Here is a 19,863-nt window from a genome sequence, read left to right as displayed (position 1 = left end):
AAATCCTCACAAGGCCACAAAATGAGAAAACCTAACAATAACGTGGGATTTCAACTACAGGCAGTCCCCGGGTTACGTACAAGATAGGGACTGTAGGTTTGTTCTTAAGTTGAATCTGTATGTAAGTCAGAACTGGCGTCCAGATTCAGCTGCTGCTGAAACTGACCGCCAGTTCTGACTTACATACAGATTCAACTTAAGAACCCCAAGTCAGCTGCTGCTGAAACTGATCAGCAGCTGATTCCAGGAAGCCCGGGGCAGAGCAACTGTGCCTCAGGCTTCCTGTAGTCAGCGCTCGTCAGTTTCAGCAACGGCTGACTTGGGGACGTCTGGGGCAGAGCAGCTGAGGTGCTGCTGGGTTGCTCCAGTAGCACCGCTCCTCGGCGCTACTGGACCAACCCAGCAGCACCCCAGCTGCTCTGCCCCAGGAGTCCTGATTCAGCCGCTGCTGAAACTGACCAGCAGCAGCTGAATCAGGACGCCTGGGGCAGAGCAGTTGGGGTGCTGCTGGGTTGGTCCAGTAGTGCCCAGAGCGGCGCTGTGGGACCAACCGGCAGTGCCCCAGCTGCTCTGCCCCAGGGTCCACAACAAAAGCCTAGTCTGCTGGGGGGGGCACACTAGCTGCACCCCCCCCCAGCAGACCAGAGACACAGGGAGCAAAGCGGTGGGGGGGGGGTGCCTCGCCTCTGAGGCTTTGCTCTGGCGCCAGACCGCTTTGCTCCTGGTGCCCCTGGTTTGCTGGAGACGGTCCCCAGGGGCACCGCGAGCGAACCCGCAGCAGCAGCGGGTTCCCGCGCTTCTGAGGCTTTGCCGGAGCTCACAGGCAGCGGTCAGCCACCTCGAGTTCCTGGGCAAGAAAAGCTGCTCCCGGTGCCCCTGGTCTGCTAGGGACCGTCTCCAGCAGACCAGGGGCATCGGGAGCAAACCCGCAGCAGCGGCGGGTTCCCGCGCTTCTGAGGCTTTGCCAGAGCAAAGCCTCAGAAGCGGGGGACCCCCGCCACTGCTGCGGGTTCGCTCGCGGTGTCCCTGCTCTGCTGGAGACGGTCTCCAGCAGACCAGGGGCACCGGGGCAGCTTTTCTCGCCCCGGAGCTCGAGGTGGCTGACCGCTGCCTGTGAGCTCCAGGGCGAGAAAGCCCCGTTCGTAAGTGCGGATCCGAAGTCGGATCCGCGTAAGTCGGGGACTGCCTGTATCCCCATATGGACAGATACTTATATCCTCAGAAAAGAACACAGAGGTAAAATTTCTAGACACCACTAATGGCTGCTTCTTGGAGCAGCTAGTCCAGGAACTCTCAAGGGAAGAGGCTGTTCTTGATATAGTCCTAAGTGGTGCACCGGATCTAGTCCAAGAAGTTAAATGTCTCAGTAAAAGCAACCATAATATAATTAAATGTAGCATCTTTGTAGGAGGCAGAATACCACAGAAACCTACTGTAGTTGTATTAACTTCAAAAAGGGGAACTACCCAAAAATGAGAAAGCTAATTAAATGGAAATTAAAAGGAGCAGTCACAAGAATGAAATACCTCGAAACTATTTAAAAACACCCCTGCTCTGCCCCTGCCCCTGCCCCACCCCTGCTCTGTCCCATCCCAACTCCACACCTGCCCTACCTCTTCCCTACTCTGGCTCTGCCCCCACCATGCCCCCAACCCCACCCTGCATCTTCCCCTCTCTGGCTCCGTCCCCACGCCACCCAAGCTTTGCCCTACCCCTGCCCTGCCTCTTCCCCCAAATCCCCTCACCCCGGGGAAATAGCAAGAGCCTAGCATTGGCAGCAAGGGTCAGGCTTCCCCGCACTCACTGGGGGTGGCGAGGAGCAGCAGAGCAATGCGGCCTTAGCTTGCTCTGCTCCCCAACTCCCAACTGTATCCTTACACTTCCTGCCACCCCTCCCCCAAGTGAAGTGACCAGGAGCCAAGGGAGTGGATCTGCATTGCTCTACTTCCCCCACCACTGCTGGTAAATGTGGGAACCAAGGCCTGGTATCTGCTGTGGGCAGCTCTGCTAGTCCCCCCAGGCTGCTCAGAGGCTCTGGACCCTTGCCCCTCCTGCCAACTGTGTTTTTTTGGAAAGGGGAGTCACATGCCCCTTCATTCCCCCCCTCCCCATGTGTTCCCTTGGAGTAGGGAAACAAAAATGACTGGGAATATGGAAAGATCATACAGACTGGGACTATTCAGCATAGAAAAGAGGTGACTAAGGATGATGCAGTAGAGGTCTATAAAATCATGAGTGCTGTGGTGTGGAGAAAGTGAATAGGGAAGTGTCATTTATCCCTTCCCATAACACAAGAATTAGGGATCACCCAATGAATACTCCTTCATGCAACACAGTCAGCCTGTGGGACTTGTTGTGAGTGTGCAGTTGTGAAGTACGACTGGGTTCAAATGAGAATTTGATAAGTTCATGGAGGATGGGTCCACCAATGACTAATAGCCAAGATTGTCATGGACACAACCCTATGTCCTAGGTGCCCCTAAGCCTTTGATTGCCAGAAGCTCAGACTGGATGATTGAGGATGGATCACTTAATCAATTACCCTTTTTTGTTCATGCCTTCTGAAGCATCTGACACCATAGGATACTGGGCTGGACGGCGGATGGGCCACTCTTAGGTTCTTAAAATAATTTGTGTTTTCTAACAATTTTATCCCTAAAAAAACAATCAGTAACTCAACCTTCTCTGGGCATAACCCTGGAGAATGCACTGTTGATTACAACATGGTACTGGCTGGAAAATGATCTAACAGTTTTTTTCCACTTCTAATTTCTGGTGGCAAAATGAAGGCAATATGCGCTTTGCTTGAAAATAAGGAGATAAGGATTTAACGTTAGGACTCTATCAATACCGTTCCCCTAACAGACTCTCCAGACTGGAATTATCTTCCTTATCTCCCTATCTACTTATATGGCCCTTGTCACTGTAATATCTGAGAACAAATACTATGCAAGCAGGATCACTTTGTTATTTTAATTCAGGAAATCCTTAAAACTTTCTTTGCTTCCCTTTCCTGAGCAATAAAGATAGGTTGGGTGTAGGATAACCAAAGCCTGAGGGAAAAATCCTGGCGCCATTGAAGTTGATAGGAGTTTTACCATTGACTTAATGTAGTCAGGATTTCACTCAGGGGCATCCACTAAGCATCTGGTTCATTCATATTTGCTTCTCTCAATCTGTGTCCTTCTCAGAAGTCCTACCACCAGGGGGACCAACAACTTGGCTCACTAGTAATATCTAACCCTGTTTTCTATGATTGGATGGATATTTTTCTTCTAATATAATGAAAAGTAAAATGTTGCTGTTATTAAAAACACATTTGCCTATCTGAAAGAAGAAACTGTTGAGCTGAATTCAAGTATTGGCATTTCCCCTGCACCAGCTGAAGATACCAGAGATATCTAAAGATGTGAAAATTGCTGCATTATGACAATGTTGTAGGTTTCAGCGGAAACACAGAATTCTTTACTCAACTCATGCAATGTGAGTTGCAAGGAACTGGCGCATAAACTTTACATATTGACCTTTTATTTGTATTTTACAAATATTAGGTTATCCTCAGAAACCCCTTGTATGAGAAATGTTAATATAAACCAGTTGGAGAGATAGAGAACAACACCGCCTGCACATATGCCTTGGGAATGATTCAGGATTTTAAACAGATTTTCATTGCTTGCTTTCGTAAAGATGCCAGTTCATCTTGTTGAGTTTCATAAAAAAATCTTGAACAAAGTCATCTGAAAGATTCATCGAGACTGATGAATCTCTCAGACTGCTTAGATTTGCATTAAAATCCACTAACTTCTTGACCTGTGCTGGAATAATGTGAAATAGGTGGCTTTCTTACTCTGATATGCAATTCTGTCCATCTCAATTCAGATTGGCTTTGAAATTATGGGGTTAAAGTGTGTGATTCAGATGGAATTTTGGAGTCATATGTGTTTGAATTCACATAGAAAGAAACCAAAGAAATCCCCAAAGTTCAGATACCTGCTTCCCCCTTTGAATGGATGGACATGTTACTGGACTGAAAGGCAATGTCATATGAAGGATATGTCCTTCTTGTACACATAATCCAGGAATTTAACGGAGACTTTTAAAATAACTATATTTAAAAGTGTATGTTCTGCAGCCTCAGTTTTATTTAATTTTCCTGATTACTGAGGAATTAATTCCACTCCTTATATGAAATGTTGTACATAGATCAATTGTCTGTTTCTTCAAAGGGGTAGGGTATTTTTATTGTTGTTGTTTGTTTTTTAGTAGTTGTGTGGGGAGTGAATTTAGACTTGGTGAGGGGTTCTGGCTTGACAGCCTTGCCTGAAATTTTATGATTATTCATAAATCTGGTTCACTAGTGGCAGTAGCAATGTGAACTTGGCCCCTGTTTTGTTTTTCAGTATACCTGGACCACCAGCTGGAGTGATTATAAGGGAACAAGAGAAGAATTCACCTCTTTGACCCATTTGTCTTTGGCTTTCCTGCTGTGGTTGCCAACAAAAGAGGCAAATATAACAGAGGGTTTTGTGGAACTGAGCCAAGAGGACTTCAACTCCATTAATGTAGGCCCCTAATAGCTAATTGATAGCATCTTGGATTCTTCAAACTTTGGTAAATCAGTAGGTTTGTTCTATGCATGTTTTACTTTTATTGATCTATTTTAAAAAATATATCATTCCATAGCTTATGGGTACTTGATGCAGAAGGTCAAATATTTTACTGGGCAAGGAATTGAGTGGTTAGAATAGGACAATGGAACCAAAATTTCTAAGGTTCTAATCCCAGTTCTGCCACTGACCTGCTGTGTAATCTTGGGCAAATGACTTAAACTTCTCTGTGCCTCAGTTTATCCATCTGCAGAAGATGGGTACTACCTACCCATTGGCTCTCAGAGTTATGTTGTGACTCTTCTAGGCTCTGATCCTGTAATTCATTGCATATCCGGTGTAGCAATGCATCCTTGTGCAATGAATTTCAGGGATTGGGGTTTTAGGACTCTTTTTTGTAAAAGGTCTGGAGGATCTCAGAAAGATAGTGCTTTACTATTATTATTGGTTAGTTGATACACAAGGAAAGGAAGTGGATGTGAGGCACTCTACAAAGACCATATTAAACATAAATTGTAAGATTTGCCAGCTGAGTCTCAAACAACTGTCAGGAGACTTTTACTAGCCCAACATTGAGATAAAGGAAGTAAGAGAGAAATGACAGTTGATAAACTGAGCAAGTTCTCATTAAAACTTTTTTGTTCTTAAGTAATCAGCGAGGGAATTGGAGAGAACCAGTTTTCCTGTCCTGCAAAAATTATATCATTATCAGAAAAAGATCCCGTCCGGATTCCGGCTGAGAAGTTGAAATCTTGAATATTATCATGAACCGAATAGCCATCCACTGCCTTCCTCCTCCAAAAAAATAGCTGGTTCAGGTCAAACGAAACATTTTACTTTGATTCTGAGCAATTGGAAATTCTTTTAAAAACCTACAATTCACTTACATTTCTAAATGAAGGCTGTTTTAACTCAAAAACAAGTTTCTCATTTCAAACACATTGAAATGTTTTGAAAAGTTGAATATTTATCCAAACCTACTAAACGTGATTTTTTTGGTTCTGATAAACTGTCATTTTCCATAAAAATATTATTGAAAATTGCCAACCAGCCCTCATCTGTAGCTTTTTTGAACACACATTTTCCAGTGAGGCTGCTACTGTGGTAACATTTAAGTTTCATGAAAAACAGAGGTGTCTACTGATTAAAGCAGAGGACTGGGACAGGACTGTTTTGCAATCCTGTCTTTGACACCAGCTTGCTGCTTGACATGAGGCAAGTTACTTAATTTCTTTGAGTCAGGGCATGTCTAGATAGAGAGCTAACATGCAGCAAGCTGGCGTGGAATTCTAGCCTGCTGCACACAAAGGACATGTCTATAGTATAGCTGGGAGGGAGCACTGCTTCCACTCAAGCTCACTCTAAAATAGCATTGTAGTTGTTGTGGCACCTGCAGCTTCTCAGGTTGGCTGCTTGAGCTCAGACTCCAGGTGATGGACAGGTGCTGGAAGGAGCAGGGACGAAGACAGACAGCTCTCAGCACCATGCGGAGTGGCCCCCCCCATAGCCTTCAGTGCTGTCTGGAGCACAGTGTGCACCCTCCCCACCCCCCACCCCCCAATCCCCTAGCACTGCCCGGAGTGTGCAGCACGGCATTCCATCAGTGATTTAAAGGGCCCAGGCTCCAGCCACTGCCGCTGCTGGTGCGGCAGCAGTAGCCCCAGGTCCTTTGAATTGCTGAGCTTTGAGGCCAGGAGCGGATGATGATTTTGCAGGGCCCAGGGCAGCGCCGCGAGGTCCAGGGCAACAGAATTTCGTGCATGCGCCTTGGCAGCAGCCGACCATAAGAAGCATTTTGCGCATGCGCCTCGGCAGCAGCTGACCAGAAGTAGCGTGTGCGGGTTGCGTGTGCGGGGCCTATTGAAGCGCGGGGCCCGGGGCAGCCGCCCTGCTTGCCCTGCCCTGTATCCACCACTGTCCAAGGCAATTGTCCCCCCATCAGCAGGCCTGGACTTATTTGGCTAACCCGAACCACCTGTGCCATGATATGCAGGCTATTTTTAATGCACTAGCTTGAGCAGAGCTAGTGCAAGTCTGCCTGGGAGGCACACTTCCAGCTCTCTGTAGGAACTGGAATTTGTAGACAGCCTTACATTTAACCTTTCCCTCAGTTAGATGCAAATACTTAAGTATCATATTTTTATCCCACAGCTAAATACAAGTTAATTGCCAAGTCTTAAGCCAATAACAGTACTGTCCAATAAAAGCCTTATCTGCCCCCAAAACATGCATTTGCTTACAGTATCTTTTGTTAGTTAAACAAAACAGAATTACTGTTGCTAAGAAGTTAATGTTGTTTAAGATTTGCTGGCTAACACACACAGCCCTTTTCCTGCGTTCTCCCTACTGAATTCACATTCTGTTTTCTCTTGGGCTTTTTGCTTTGTTTTGTTTTGTTTTGTTTTGGGGGGTTTGATTTGTTTTATTCTTTCTGACTCCACTGGGTCTGGCGATTTTTATTTGTAAAATTTTCGTGTTAGTCTATGTGAACTTCTGGAAGAATGTATGAATTTTGGACAATGTGGTGATCAGCTAAGTCACTCAGGTTGAGGAAGGGGGAGGAGCAGAGCAGAGGGCTAGGTTCAAGAAAAGTGGTTAGACAGAATGGGTGGGGGTGATGTCCCTAGCCGCTGTTTGCCAGAAGTTGGGAATGAGCAACAGGGGAGCCAGAATGGATCAGGGAGATGGGGTGTGTGCTGGGTGGGTGGCCTGAGGACAGAGAGGGTTGATGAGATAGAAAGCTGAACTGATGGGGTGGTGATGATGGGCCCTAGGGGATTGAATTGAGGGGATTGGGTCACAGGCTGAGGCTCTGGTGCACAGGATTAATTGCTGGTTATGAGACAGGCACATGTGGGGGTGAGGGGTTCTGTAGCAGGGTCCAAAATCATCTTACCCAGCACATATGGGAGTGTTAGTATGAATCCTCACACATCCAGCTGCTGGGGCTGGGTTCAAAGCTTAAGGGTATGTCTACACTACCACCCTAGTTCGAACTAGGGTGGTTAATGTAGTCATACGAACTTGCAAATGAAGCCCGGGATTTGAATTTTCTGGGCTTCATTTGCATGTTGCCGGGCGCCGCCATTTTTAAATGCCGGCTAGTTCGGACTCCATGCCCGCGGCTACACGAGGCATGGACTAGGTAGTTCAGATTAGGCTTCCTATTCCACGAGGTGTACAGGTAGTTCAGAATAGGAAGCCTAATCTGAACTACCTAGTCCGTGCCGCGTGTAGCCGCGGGCATGGAGTCCGAACTAGCCGGCATTTAAAAATGGCGGCGCCCGGCAACATGCAAATGAAGCCCGGAAAATTCAAATCCCGGGCTTCATTTGCAAGTTCGTATGACTACATTAACCACCCTAGTTCGAACTAGGGTGGTAGTGTAGACATACCCTTTGAGACTGACCTAAAAACTGATATAAGCTTTTATTAAAAAATGTCATTATTTTGAAGACCAATCTCATGACTTTCTGACTTATGATTTTTGATCTCTTGAAGTTGACAGTACTGCTCATACCATCATTGCATACATAAAGAGGAGAATCTTGAACAGAGTAGAGAGAGCTTATAGTACCTCTGTATTAGTTACTAGAAGACTGTATCCACTTCGGGTGTCCACAGTTCAAGAGGGATGTTGGAAAGAAGTCAGAGAAAATCCATGAGAACGATGAAGGGACTGAAAGACATGCCTGAGGCCTTGTCTACCTTAGCACGTTTTGTTGCCAAAAACTGCCTTTTGATGACGACACAGTTTATAGTTGGAGCCATAAAAAGCTCAGTCTGTTTAGTTTATCAAAAGGACGTTTAAGTGGTGACTAGATCATGTTCCTCCCTGGGGCACAGAAATCTGATAACAGAGATCTCTTCAATCTAGATAACAAGGCTATACCAAGATCCAGTGGCTGAAAGTTAAAGATAGATAATGGCTGACCAGAAATAAGTCACACATTTTTAACAGTGAAAGTAACTGCTCCAGTGGTTAATTTACCAAGGATGTTGATGGAGTCTCCATCACTAGATATTTTAAAATTAAGATTGAGATTTACTATTGTTTTTTGAATATATGTTTGGCTATGAAGCAGATATTAATACAGGAAAATCCTAGGTTCTGTTATGCAGGTGTTCCCACTAACCAATTGCAATGATCCCTTCTAGCTTTAATATCTATTAATCTAAAATCTGTCATATAAAGAGCATTAATATTCACTGTCAATTTTGGATGTGCCTATGTAAGCCACTATCTACTTTCCATCCATGTAGCCAGGCCCCATGGCTGGAAAAACAGAAACAAAAGGGGTTATTTATTTATTTATTTGTTTTGTTTTGTTTAGTTTATTGGAATAGTTGGTCCAACTCATTTGTAAACGTTGCCTAGAATCACATTCCAAGTTCCAAGAGCAAACACTAAACTAGGTAATATATATAGAAGTGTCTCTGCTCTTCCATGTTTCTAGGCAACCTTGCAACACAAAGTTACGAAGCGTGGCTATTTGTTCAAAACATTCTCAGCTATTTCCTCCGATTTCTCTTCATGACATTTTCCTCTGGGCTCTATTTGTATTTCAAATCAGGAAGAAGGAAGCCAAGGGAAGTGAAGGTGAATGTTCTGTTTCTACACAGAAAAAGCAAAACCTTTACTTTCAGAATTTTAGTTTAAGGGTAATAACAAAAAAAAAAAAACAACAACAACAAAAATCTCCAGAATAGAGCACAGCCTGTGTGACTCCTCTATAACACGCTGCAGCAATTCTGGAAACAAAATACCTTCCTCACTTGACAGCAGAGTTTGATAGAAAGATTTAACAGTTATCTAGCCATGTACATTGCAGTGAGAATCTCAAAAGCACTTTGTTCTTTTGGCGGATAGTCCCTCTGTTAGTGATATGGTTCTAATTAGAGCTTATTTAAACTTTTCATAAGAAAAATTTGTGAAATGCTGTTTCATGTAAATATATATTTTTTCAAATGGAAATATACATTTCAATTTTTTTCCAGTCAGGAGAACTTTGTCTACCATTGACATTTCAAAATGAAATATTCTTTCATTTAAAAAATTCCATTCAGAATGAAAACTAATTTTGAAATAAGGTCTTTGGAGCAGAGATTGTCTTTGTTCTGTTTGTAAATCCTGTTACAAAATGGGGTCCTTGTGTGATCTATGTTCCTAAGTATTCAGTTAATAATAGGACTGGGAAGTTTCATTTTGATAAAGTTGACACATTTTGCTTTGATACTAGATTTTAAAGTTTCTGAACTTTTTGTTCTATTAAATTTTTCCAATATTTTTACTTTTTGTTTCTATTCAGAATAGAAATTAATTTCCCATTATTGAAATTTCCCAGGATGCAAATTCTGTTTTTGGAACAGCTCTCATTGCAATTTCCATTCAAGTTGGGGTTTTTTTTTTAATCTGGAGATATATTTTTGATGAAGTAAGGCCTATATTCAAAACAAACATGTTAATGGAGAAAAATCAGTTCTTTTGAATGTTTTTCTTAATTACAATGATTTTCGCAGGATTTCATTTTTAAAACATCACATTTCCACAAAAAACTTTGAATAAAACACAGATGAATTCCTTTTCATCTAACTTTTTCACAAAAACAGTCACCATCATATTCAGCTGTTTACTAGGCTATAGGATGAAAAAAGCGGCTGATGACTTCAAAACTGTAAAGTCAATGCCTTCTTTCCTTACACAAGCAATGAGCATTGTGCCTGGGAAAGACCCATGATTTTGGCTAATGGGTCTTTGTGATTTGGAGTTATGATATTTCATTCATGGCCCTAATAATCTGCAGGTGAAGCAGGAAAAAATAACAACTGAGGCTATGTCTATGATGGGAAGGTTTGGCAACGAAAGTGCTGTCGACATGCAAAAGTCGCCAAAAGTGAAAACCGGTCAAACTGGTGTTTGTCGCCCATTGTCAACATTTCATGGCCACATTGCTAGCACCCTCTTGACAGACAGAGCAAAGCAACATGGATAAGCATCCCACAGTCCAGTGTTGTAGGAAGGCAAAGCTGCTCTGTAATCCCTCTGTGTTGAGGAATGTCAAAGCAGCACAGCAGTTTCTCCAGCCCTCTCCCTGCAGCAGTAGTCTGCCCGCTGCTAGGTTCCTAACAGAGCAGAACAGGAGCAATTCCAATTATTTGTTCTTTGTTTGTTCCCCAAACGGAGCACCTCACCTAGCTGTTACATACTTCTCAAAGTTTTGAAAGGGGAAGGGGCTTGTTCCCGCAGGGTAGCAGAGATCGCAAAACACTGAGCACAGTCATCAAGGAGGGCATTGTGGGAAACTGGCAGAAGTCAGTTCTCTTAACAAAACAAACAGCAGAGTCCACACTGGCTCTTTGTGGACAATAGAGGGGACAAGCAAAAAGTCTCTTGCACGACTGGAAGTTCTTTGTCACCAAAACTGGGTGTTTTTCCCCAGAAAAGTCACATTTCAGCGTAAATGCTCTGTTTTGTTGCCAAAATATGCCAGTGTAGACAAGGCCTGACATTAAGAAGAGTCAGAGATTAATCTGACAAGTTTCACTAAAGGTTCATGAGTCTACCACATCACAAGGATCTCCAGCACAATCTTTCATTGGCTGATCAGAACATGGGCCTGAGGCCGTTGCTAGCTGCTTTGTGAAAACAGTAATCTTATGTAAATTAATCCTATTATGAGTGTCTAATACACCACAAGTTCTTCCATTACTAATGAGTAAGTTGTGGGTGCAAAGGGAAAATGTTGACTAGCATAGTGCATAACCTCCCTGCATGAGTTGTTTCCCTGAAGTTGTTTATGCTGAGAGCTGAGTTTGAGAAACTGGAACACTGAGGTCAGGATTGGATTTCTTTGGTGTTATGTTTACTATTTAGTTCCAGAATTACTATCTATGATTAATTTTGCCATCTAGTGACAACAGGTTAAGATTTCAGTCTTAAAGGGAAAGCTTAGGCTGACACTCAAGAGTTTTTATCTATATCAGTGACCAATTCTGGCATTTATTAGGCTCATAGAAAAATCTCTTTCATGAACCTAATGAATTCAAAGGTACTGACGTAAACTCCTATGTGATCACATCACCACTTAACTCCTCAAAATGACACCAATAAGGGGGATAGGTGGGACCATATGGGAATTTCTTCCCACCCCTCAGGAACCCACTTCAACCTGTTCAGCCTTTCACTAACACAGTCCCCATCTGATTGCTGAGGGTTTTTTGTTTTGTTTTTCTCTTATGCTGATCCTGATCTGTGTCTTCCCGTTGTCTCTGTCTGGGCTCTTGGATGCAGAGGGAGACAGAATCAACTTCCATGTGCTGTTTTGTCAACAGCAAGAGTTCAAAACTCATGAATCAGCCTCCCCCACTCTGAAAAAAGAGAATGGCTTCTTGATAGGGATGTTAGATATCGATTAATTAAATAATTGTGTGACCACATCAAAGCTTAGCAGTTACACGATTATTTGATAGTCTCTGAGGGCAAGGCCAGCAGCAATGTGCTTCCAGCCCAGCCTCCTGCCATTCCACATTGCTGCCTATCAGAGGCAGCAGCAGCCCTTGTCTGCAGAGGGCCCAAGCTCTACGTGGACAGAGTCTGCACCATCCCACGAAATAGCCTCTGTCTGCGGTGAGCCTGCTGCCTGGCAGCCTCCCTTGTCCCCACTGTGTTCCCCCGCAGGGAGAGGGGAACTAGGTGGCTCCATGGAGCCAGTACTCCTGGGACCCAGCATTTAAGCTGGCTCCCCATGTGTATTGGCTCCAACTGACCCCCTCACCCTCTATCAGAGTGGTCGTGAACGTTTTTAACCACAAGATCCCTTTTTCAATTTAAGTGCACTGTAAGATCTACCTCAAATCCAAATATCCTTGCCCCGCTTCCTTCTCACCTCTTCTCTGAGGCCTCGTCCCTGCTCCACCTCTTCTCTGAGGCCTCACCATGCTCCCTCCCCCCACCCAGATTCCTCCCTGAACCTCATTCACGTTCACCGGACTGGGCTAGAGGTTTGGGGTGCAGGCTCTAGTCTTGGGCTAAGGGGGTTAGACTGTAGGTGGGGCTCTGGTCTTAACCCAGGGTGGGGGATTGGGGTCCAGGAAGGGGTTCAGGGTGCAAGCACTAGGAAGGAGTTTGGATGCAGGGGGACTCACATCTGGGGCAAGAAGTTGGATTCAAGAGGGGGTTCAGGATGGACAAAGATTTAGGATGCAGGCTTTGTCCGGGCACCACTTAACTGAGATGGCTTCTGGATGGTGGAGCAGTGGGGTTAAGGCAGGCTTACTCCTCCCCTGGCCCTGCACCACTCTGAAAGCAGCTGGCATGTACAGCAAAGGCTCCATGGTGCCACATGCTGCCCCTTAGCTACAGGCACTAAGCCCACAGCTTCTCCTGGCCACAGTTCCCCATTACTGATCAATGGGAGCTGCAGGAGTGGTGTCTGCAGGCAAGGACAGCATGTGGAGACCCCCTGCTCTGCCTTTCTCAGGGGCTGCAGGGATATACCAATCACTTTCAGGAGCAGCAGTTACCACAGGAATAATGACTCCAGCCACAAGACAGGTTAGGCATTTTAGAACTCACTACTCAAACAATTAAATTTAAGCATAAGAGAGAAATGAAAATTATTAAATGCACAGATCAGTCAAAAACCCAAACTATCACATTTTTCAAGCAGCAAAAGAAGTAACAACAACTTCCCCCCATGTGTGGGCTGGGTCAGGAGATGAGAGTAAAGGACGGTGTGTGTTTGTGAGAGTGACAGACACACACACAGTGGGTAAGAGTGACAGAGATCGCATTTCTAAGCTCCCTCCATCACTTTCTTTGTGTGGAAATAGGATACAGGAATGGGGGGGGGGAAGGAGGGACACCCTGACATCAGTGCTCACCCTCTTCTCCCTCCCACACCCTGCACAGCAAGCAGGAGGCTCCCAGGAGGACAGTCCCAAGGCAGAGGGCAGGAACAGCATGACAGTGGGTGGTGGGGCAACTGAAGTGCCAGCGTCCTGGTAGCTCCCTGGACAAACCAGTCAGGATCCACTGTCAGAGGATCCAAGATCTACCTGTAGATCCCAACCTATTAGTTGGTGACCACTGCTCTATCAGAGGTAGCACTCTTGGGAGTGAGAGAAGGGAGGAGGCGGCTTCGCGGGATCTGATGCTCGTGTGGGGAGCCGGCTTAAAAGCAGGCTCCCCATGGGCAACAGTTCCCACCTCTCCACCCTTGCTGCATCTGATACAGAGGCAGTGGCGGGTGGGGGCGGGGGGGATGTGTGTAGTCAACAGGATTCACCAATAAGCCCAGGCTTACCGGTTAATTGTGCAGTCAACTACATGTTGACATCCCTTCTTGAAATCACGAATAGAAATACACCTGGGGATCATTTTATGTGGCACTGGGTGTTTGAAGTCTTTGGCTGAACTCAGGGCATGTTTTCTAACTCTTCTCCACAAACTAGAGGAGACACGACCTTAATTCAATCCTGTGCACTGCTCCGTCTCTGGGTCTGAGCTTGCTTCCAAGCCAGCTCCTCACATTGGCTGGTTTTGTGGTGTACCATCAATAATAGCCCCTCTGGAGAACATGGGTTCATTGACACTAGTTCCACTGATACAGAAAGCAGCAAATCCAGGGTTCCTGGTAATGCAAAAGCATAGGAAGCAGCTGTCATTAGATAGCTAGACTGAAAAATAACGATTCTCGAAAATCTGTGTGATATTTATTTTAATCCAGTTCGTAAATCTCAAGCAGGAAAACACAACAAATTGAATCCAGTTAAAAGAGACAGACCAGATCCTCGTTTAGTTTCTGTGGGCATAGCTCCATTGACTTCAACAGGGGTATGCTGATTTATACCAGTTCACAACAAGCTCACATATCATGCTTGATTTTTTAAAGCAATAGCAAGAAGCTCTCCTGGATTTTTTCCCCTAGCAAAACACTGGGCTAAATTCTGCTGGCTGCAATCCAGCAAATCTGCCCTCTTGGGGGTAGTTGCTGTCCCAAGGGGAATTAATAGAATACAGTCCTTGCTCTCAGGAGAATACGGGGCCACGATTATGCAGTGATAGCTCCTAGACAAGGGTCACAAAGTGGAGGAAGAAGAGGGAAGAGTCCTTGCTAGCCAGAATTAGGGATGTAAAAACCACCCAGACTAGTTAATTTGTTTAATTAGTTAACCACCGACTGCGGGCACCCCTGCTCACCAGAGCCACAGGCAAAAAGGACTGCTCCTTCCTCACTGCAGCCCTGGGTGGCAGGAGCTGCTCCTTTCCCACCCACAGCTGCAGGTAGCAGAGGCTGCTCCTTGTCTGCTCCAGCCCCTTCAGCGGCTCGGAGGGCAGCTCTGGGCCCACTGCAGTCCTGCTGGCTGGGCTGCCCTGGGGTGGGGAGAAGGCTCTGGTTAACTGGTTAGCTGGTAAGGAATATGTTTACTACTTAACCATTATACTAGCCAGAATACGGTTTTAGAAGCAAAAGGAAGGTTTCGTGAATGATCTCCCTGCTGAAGCTACAGTAGATGGATTGGTGTCACCTGCCATTGTTGGGAGGAAGGAAGTTACGGAGAGGATGAGAGATCCTAGCAACTGAAACATTGGGCTAGTTGCTGTCTTCACATCTATGGCTGACAACCTGGCAGTATCTTACATACCAAAAATAAATAAATATAATGCATGGCATCAGCACCCGTCATTATTCACTTCAGCAGCCCAGAACTATCAGGTAATTACATCTCCTTTTGCTCTCTCTCTGTTGTGTTCCCTTCACACTGAGTAACTTACAGGTATTCGCCTACCATTGCCGTCCCCGTGGGAAGTGCCTATGTGACTCCTCCACAGACATGCTAAGAAACAAGAGCTGAGTCGCTACGGAAATCATGAGGCAGAAAAAGAAAGAGGTAAAGCCTGGTCAAACAAGTGGCCACACTTGTGCAATCTTCAGTCTTCCCTTTCAGATCTGTATATCTGCAAGGATGCGGCAGGACATGCCCAGGAAAACCTAAGTAAATATAAAACACCCCATCAGTGACAGAGTGATCCAGCTCCAGAGGTCAAATTCATACCTGGCATGATTGACAATGTCAGTGGAATTCCTCCAAGATTGAATTTGGCCCAGAGAACCCATATGGGTAAAGGCCTAGCCTAGGAATTCCAGAGTTGGTCTCAGCTGCTACACCTACGGGCACTTGTCTGGGTTCCGTTCTTTCCAACAGTCATGTCCAATCCACCATTGTGTCAGCGAGAAGGAACAAAGAAATCAGGCTCTTACCATGAATCAGTGGACTGCTATGTTCTATTCTGCGAACCTACAGCAGACATTAGGGATGTGAAAGATTAACATCACCCTTAAAGAGTGGTGCTTACTGGTTCTGATTATGCAGTGGGGGCAGAAGCATCTCCCCACCCACTGTGGTCAGGGAGCTGCTCCAGTCCGGCCAGAGCAGCCCCATCCTCAGCGGAGGGTGGGGGGAAGATGCAGGCAGTGTCTGCTATGGCTGGCTGGACTATGGCAGGGGGGGCCACTTCAGTCTGGTTATGTTGGGAAGGGCAGTTACTCCAGCCCAACTGGGCTGGACCGGCCCCCTACATTCCTAGCAGCATCCCTAACAGCAATGAAATGGGATTTTACATCCCTAGCAGCAATGGGCAGTGAAAATGATAAGAGGTGCAATGAGTGGTCAGGTTGAAAAAGAGGGACCTACTGAGTTTAGAGAGGAGACATGATAGAATGAGGTAAAGTCATGGATGGCATAGAAAAGCAGGCACTCTTAGGGTATGTCTACACTACCACCCTAGTTCGAACTAGAGTGGTTAATGTAGGCCTGGTTATTTCAGCCTCTGCTTGTGCTTAGCACTGCATTTGGAGAACTTAAGAAAATTGCTGCCAGAGTCATGCGGATTACACAAACATTGCTTATTCCACCTCATTCTTCCCAGTATAGCCTGATCCAGGCTTCTGTGAAAGCAAATCTACACTTTTGCATCCTTGGCCCTTCCTGTGAGCCAGATCTATTTATAAAAGCTTCCAAAATCATAAAATTTCCAGGAAAAGAGACTGCTTGTGGGAGTTTAAAGACTTGAGAGAAAGCATAAGTTAGTTTAAAAGAGAGGATACAGGCAAGGAAAACTCTGCAAAGGAAGATTAAAACAGTCTCTCCACAGGCAAAGTTGTTCCTTCTGGTGCATATTGTACTGGAAATGGAACAGGCTTATTTACAGATTGAACCTCTCTAGTCTGGCACTCTGTGGTCCAGCATGACTTTAGTTAGCTGGATGTACACTAATCATGGGTGTGAGCAAGTTTCCCGTGATCCCAGAAAATTTGTTTACAGCCACCACTTCTGGTGTTCAATGTTCTGTGCTGTTATTTAGCTCTAGTTTACCCCTAAATGTCCTCTAAGAACTCAGTGAGCAGTGGACGTGTTGGTAATGCTACCAGACAATACTGTCCTCCCAGAGTTTGGCAAATTCTCTGATTCGGCACCAGTCAGGTCCCGAAGGTGCTGGACTAGAGAGGTTCAACCTGTACTTACAAACACCACTCAGAATGGCTCATCTCAAATAAGAGAGATGTCATGTGCTCAGCCCACACAGTGATGGGTACTGAGCATGATGTGCCAGGTAGGCTGCCCATCGCTGTTCCATATTAGTGCAGGGTGGCTCAGCCAGGTGAGCTCCTCATGAGCTGTGGTTTGTAACTGCTGTTTATTGGGTATCAGAAGTTGTTTAGAAGGTTGCCTTGCAGTAATTTTGTGTCTCATCCTGTACTAACTTGGCAAATAATTCCATTGTCTAAGGCAGGCATGTCAAACTCAGAGCCTATGGAGGGCCACACAAACAAAAACAGATAGCTTTCAGGGCCACCAATGTACTTCTATTGGAAAGTCGTAATTATTTATTATTATAGATTATGTTTCAGGTATATTGTATAATATTTTTTCAGCTCTTGTTTCAATATAATACAATAGTTTGATGTGTAAAAATTGTTGTTTGCTCATATATAATAATTTTTATAATTTTTAAATATAAATGGAAGGTATTTTTTAATTATTTTTATATGATACATAACTTGTTTTGTTGAAATAAAAACAAGTATAGACCAAAACAATAAGGGAGAGACTCATATTTCAGAATAATTGCTTCAGCCTGGCAAACAATAGCCTTTGAATTTTTTTTAAAGAAACAGTGTAAACCAGGTACATGCTGATTCTGTTTTTGCCCTGGAATTTAAATATGACATCTGTGTTGGCTGCCTTATTCTGCATCCATACCCTCCTCCTCTGCCTGCTCTAAGTGTCTATTTGTCCCCAGAAGGATTACCAAAACAAATCGAGTGGCTTGCAAAGCTGGTCTTTATGTTATCCTTAGGATTTCTTAAACTTTGCACTTTCAAAGGTACATGTAATATTCTTACACAGATAATCCATATAAGACCAACAAATTAAGTGCTCTTTAGCTGACTGATGTACAAATGCATATTTATTAGCAATATTGGTATGCCCCAGTTAGCCTTGATTGGCTGGTACTTCTTAGATATAAAACTAGATAATTTCCTTTTCCTTTTTTATCTTTAAAGCAGATGTTATTTGAGCCAAATGGGTATCCTTCAGAAATTGGAAATCCATCCTAAGTTAAGACTAGAGAGCAGAAAATGAAATAAGGATAGGTAAAATGTAAGATAGATATCAGATGTGCAAAGTAGGAATTGATGAGCAAACAGTCAAAACATGACAAAAAATTGATAAAAGGAAACTTTTTTTACCCAATTCATCTGTGAACTCACTGCCATTAAATTGCAGTGAGGTCAAAAGTTTGTAAGATTTTTAAAAGAATGAAGGCTTATTGATAATTAAAACATCTAACATACCATAGGTAGGATAAAAAAACAGATTAAAACCCACTCATGTTTCAGGTCATAAGCCAGCCACAAACTGATGAGAGTGAAGAAGAAACATTCCCTATCCAGAGATAACCGTCCACTGTAGTTTCTTGTGGACATGTGCAAGCACATGCACATCCCATCCTATGACACAACTTGTATTGGCCACTTTTGTAGCTACAATACTGGACTAGACTAGGGGGTCCCATTGGCTGATTTGGCAATGCCTACATTCCAAGAAAATCATATGACAAATATTAACACAGTATAGTTAAGTACTTAAAACTCAGGACATATGAAAATTAAATGGGGAACCACAAATCAGCCCCTTGTGTGTGTATATATTATAGTATTCTTGACTCCATTCCATTCCATTCGGTGGAAAAACACTGTATGCTATCATATTATTTGAGAAACAGTATGTGACACCATACAATTAACACTGAATTGTATGCTTGTACAAGGGGAAGAGCTAAAGGGCTGTGGTCTCCCCTCCCCCAGAGCCAGGCCCCCCCATACCCTGCTAACTTAATGCCTCACTCCTCCCCCAGAGCCAGATACCCCCAAGCTAATGCCTCCCCCAGAACCAGGCACTCCCAGCCCCCCCGATCTAATGCCTGGGTCCCAGAGCTGCTGTCACGTTGCCACCACATACTTCTTCCTCAGGCACTGGGGCGGCTTGAGCACGCGCTTGATGCCTGTGCACAGTGGCCTGGCCGGCCGTGAGCATGTGGCCGAGCGCCATGCACAGAGTGGCCCATCCAGCTGTGAGCATGTTCTGGGCGCCGTGTGCAGAACGTGAGCATGTGCTAGGCGCTGGGCACAGAGTGGCCCGGCTGGCCATGAGCAGTTGCTGTGGCACAGTGCGCAGAGTGAGTGGCTGGCTGTGATCTGCACTTGACCACGTGCTCCTAGTGGCCAGTGGGCTGCACTTTATTCTTTTATAAAATGTAGTGGTGGGCTGCAAAAAACTTCGATTGAGCCGCATGCAGCCCTCCAGACGCCTGTTTGACATGCCTGGTCTAAGAGTTGTACCGGCTTCCACTTCACTTCCCAGGAAGGCTCATGCTCACTTTTGGCTAAATTGTTGGGCACTGATGTACAAGGGTCCTTTGCCTCCCTTTACAGGTAGCATCAGTTTTGCACCTGCTCAGACCCCATCTCCTATCCCCAGCAAGCTTGGTGCTGAGTTATAAGGGGAACATTCTCACTAATACCCTTTCCAGGAGCTGTCAAAGATGAAGTGATTTTATGGAAGTCTTGGCACCTCTCTTCATCCTTATTAGAATGTTGAGTGACCTGAGTACTGCCAATTTGGGTCAGCTAAGTTCATTAAGGGGCATCAGCAGTCTGGGATGCTGGCATTAAGCTGTCCATTAGTA

At 44.9% G+C, this 19,863-nt stretch overlaps 1 long non-coding RNA gene across 1 annotated transcript in view; it reads left to right on the top strand.

Moving 5' to 3' along the window:
* The window catches only part of LOC142830925 (uncharacterized), a 134,158-nt gene extending 116,339 nt beyond the window's left edge, over positions 1-17,819 (top strand). The window contains exons 2-3 of the long non-coding RNA XR_012906475.2: positions 4,401-4,611; positions 15,387-17,819. This is a non-coding gene — a long non-coding RNA (uncharacterized LOC142830925). The remainder of the gene's footprint in view (positions 1-4,400; positions 4,612-15,386) is intronic.
* Positions 17,820-19,863: the final 2,044 nt, after the last annotated feature.

The sequence above is a fragment of the Pelodiscus sinensis genome, chromosome 11 (assembly GCF_052426305.1).
Source record: "Pelodiscus sinensis isolate ZL-2025 chromosome 11, ASM5242630v1, whole genome shotgun sequence".
Lineage (NCBI taxonomy): Eukaryota > Metazoa > Chordata > Testudines > Trionychidae > Pelodiscus > Pelodiscus sinensis.
The sequence above is the reverse complement of the archived record's forward strand: the minus strand, read 5'-3'. Positions and strand labels throughout refer to the sequence as shown.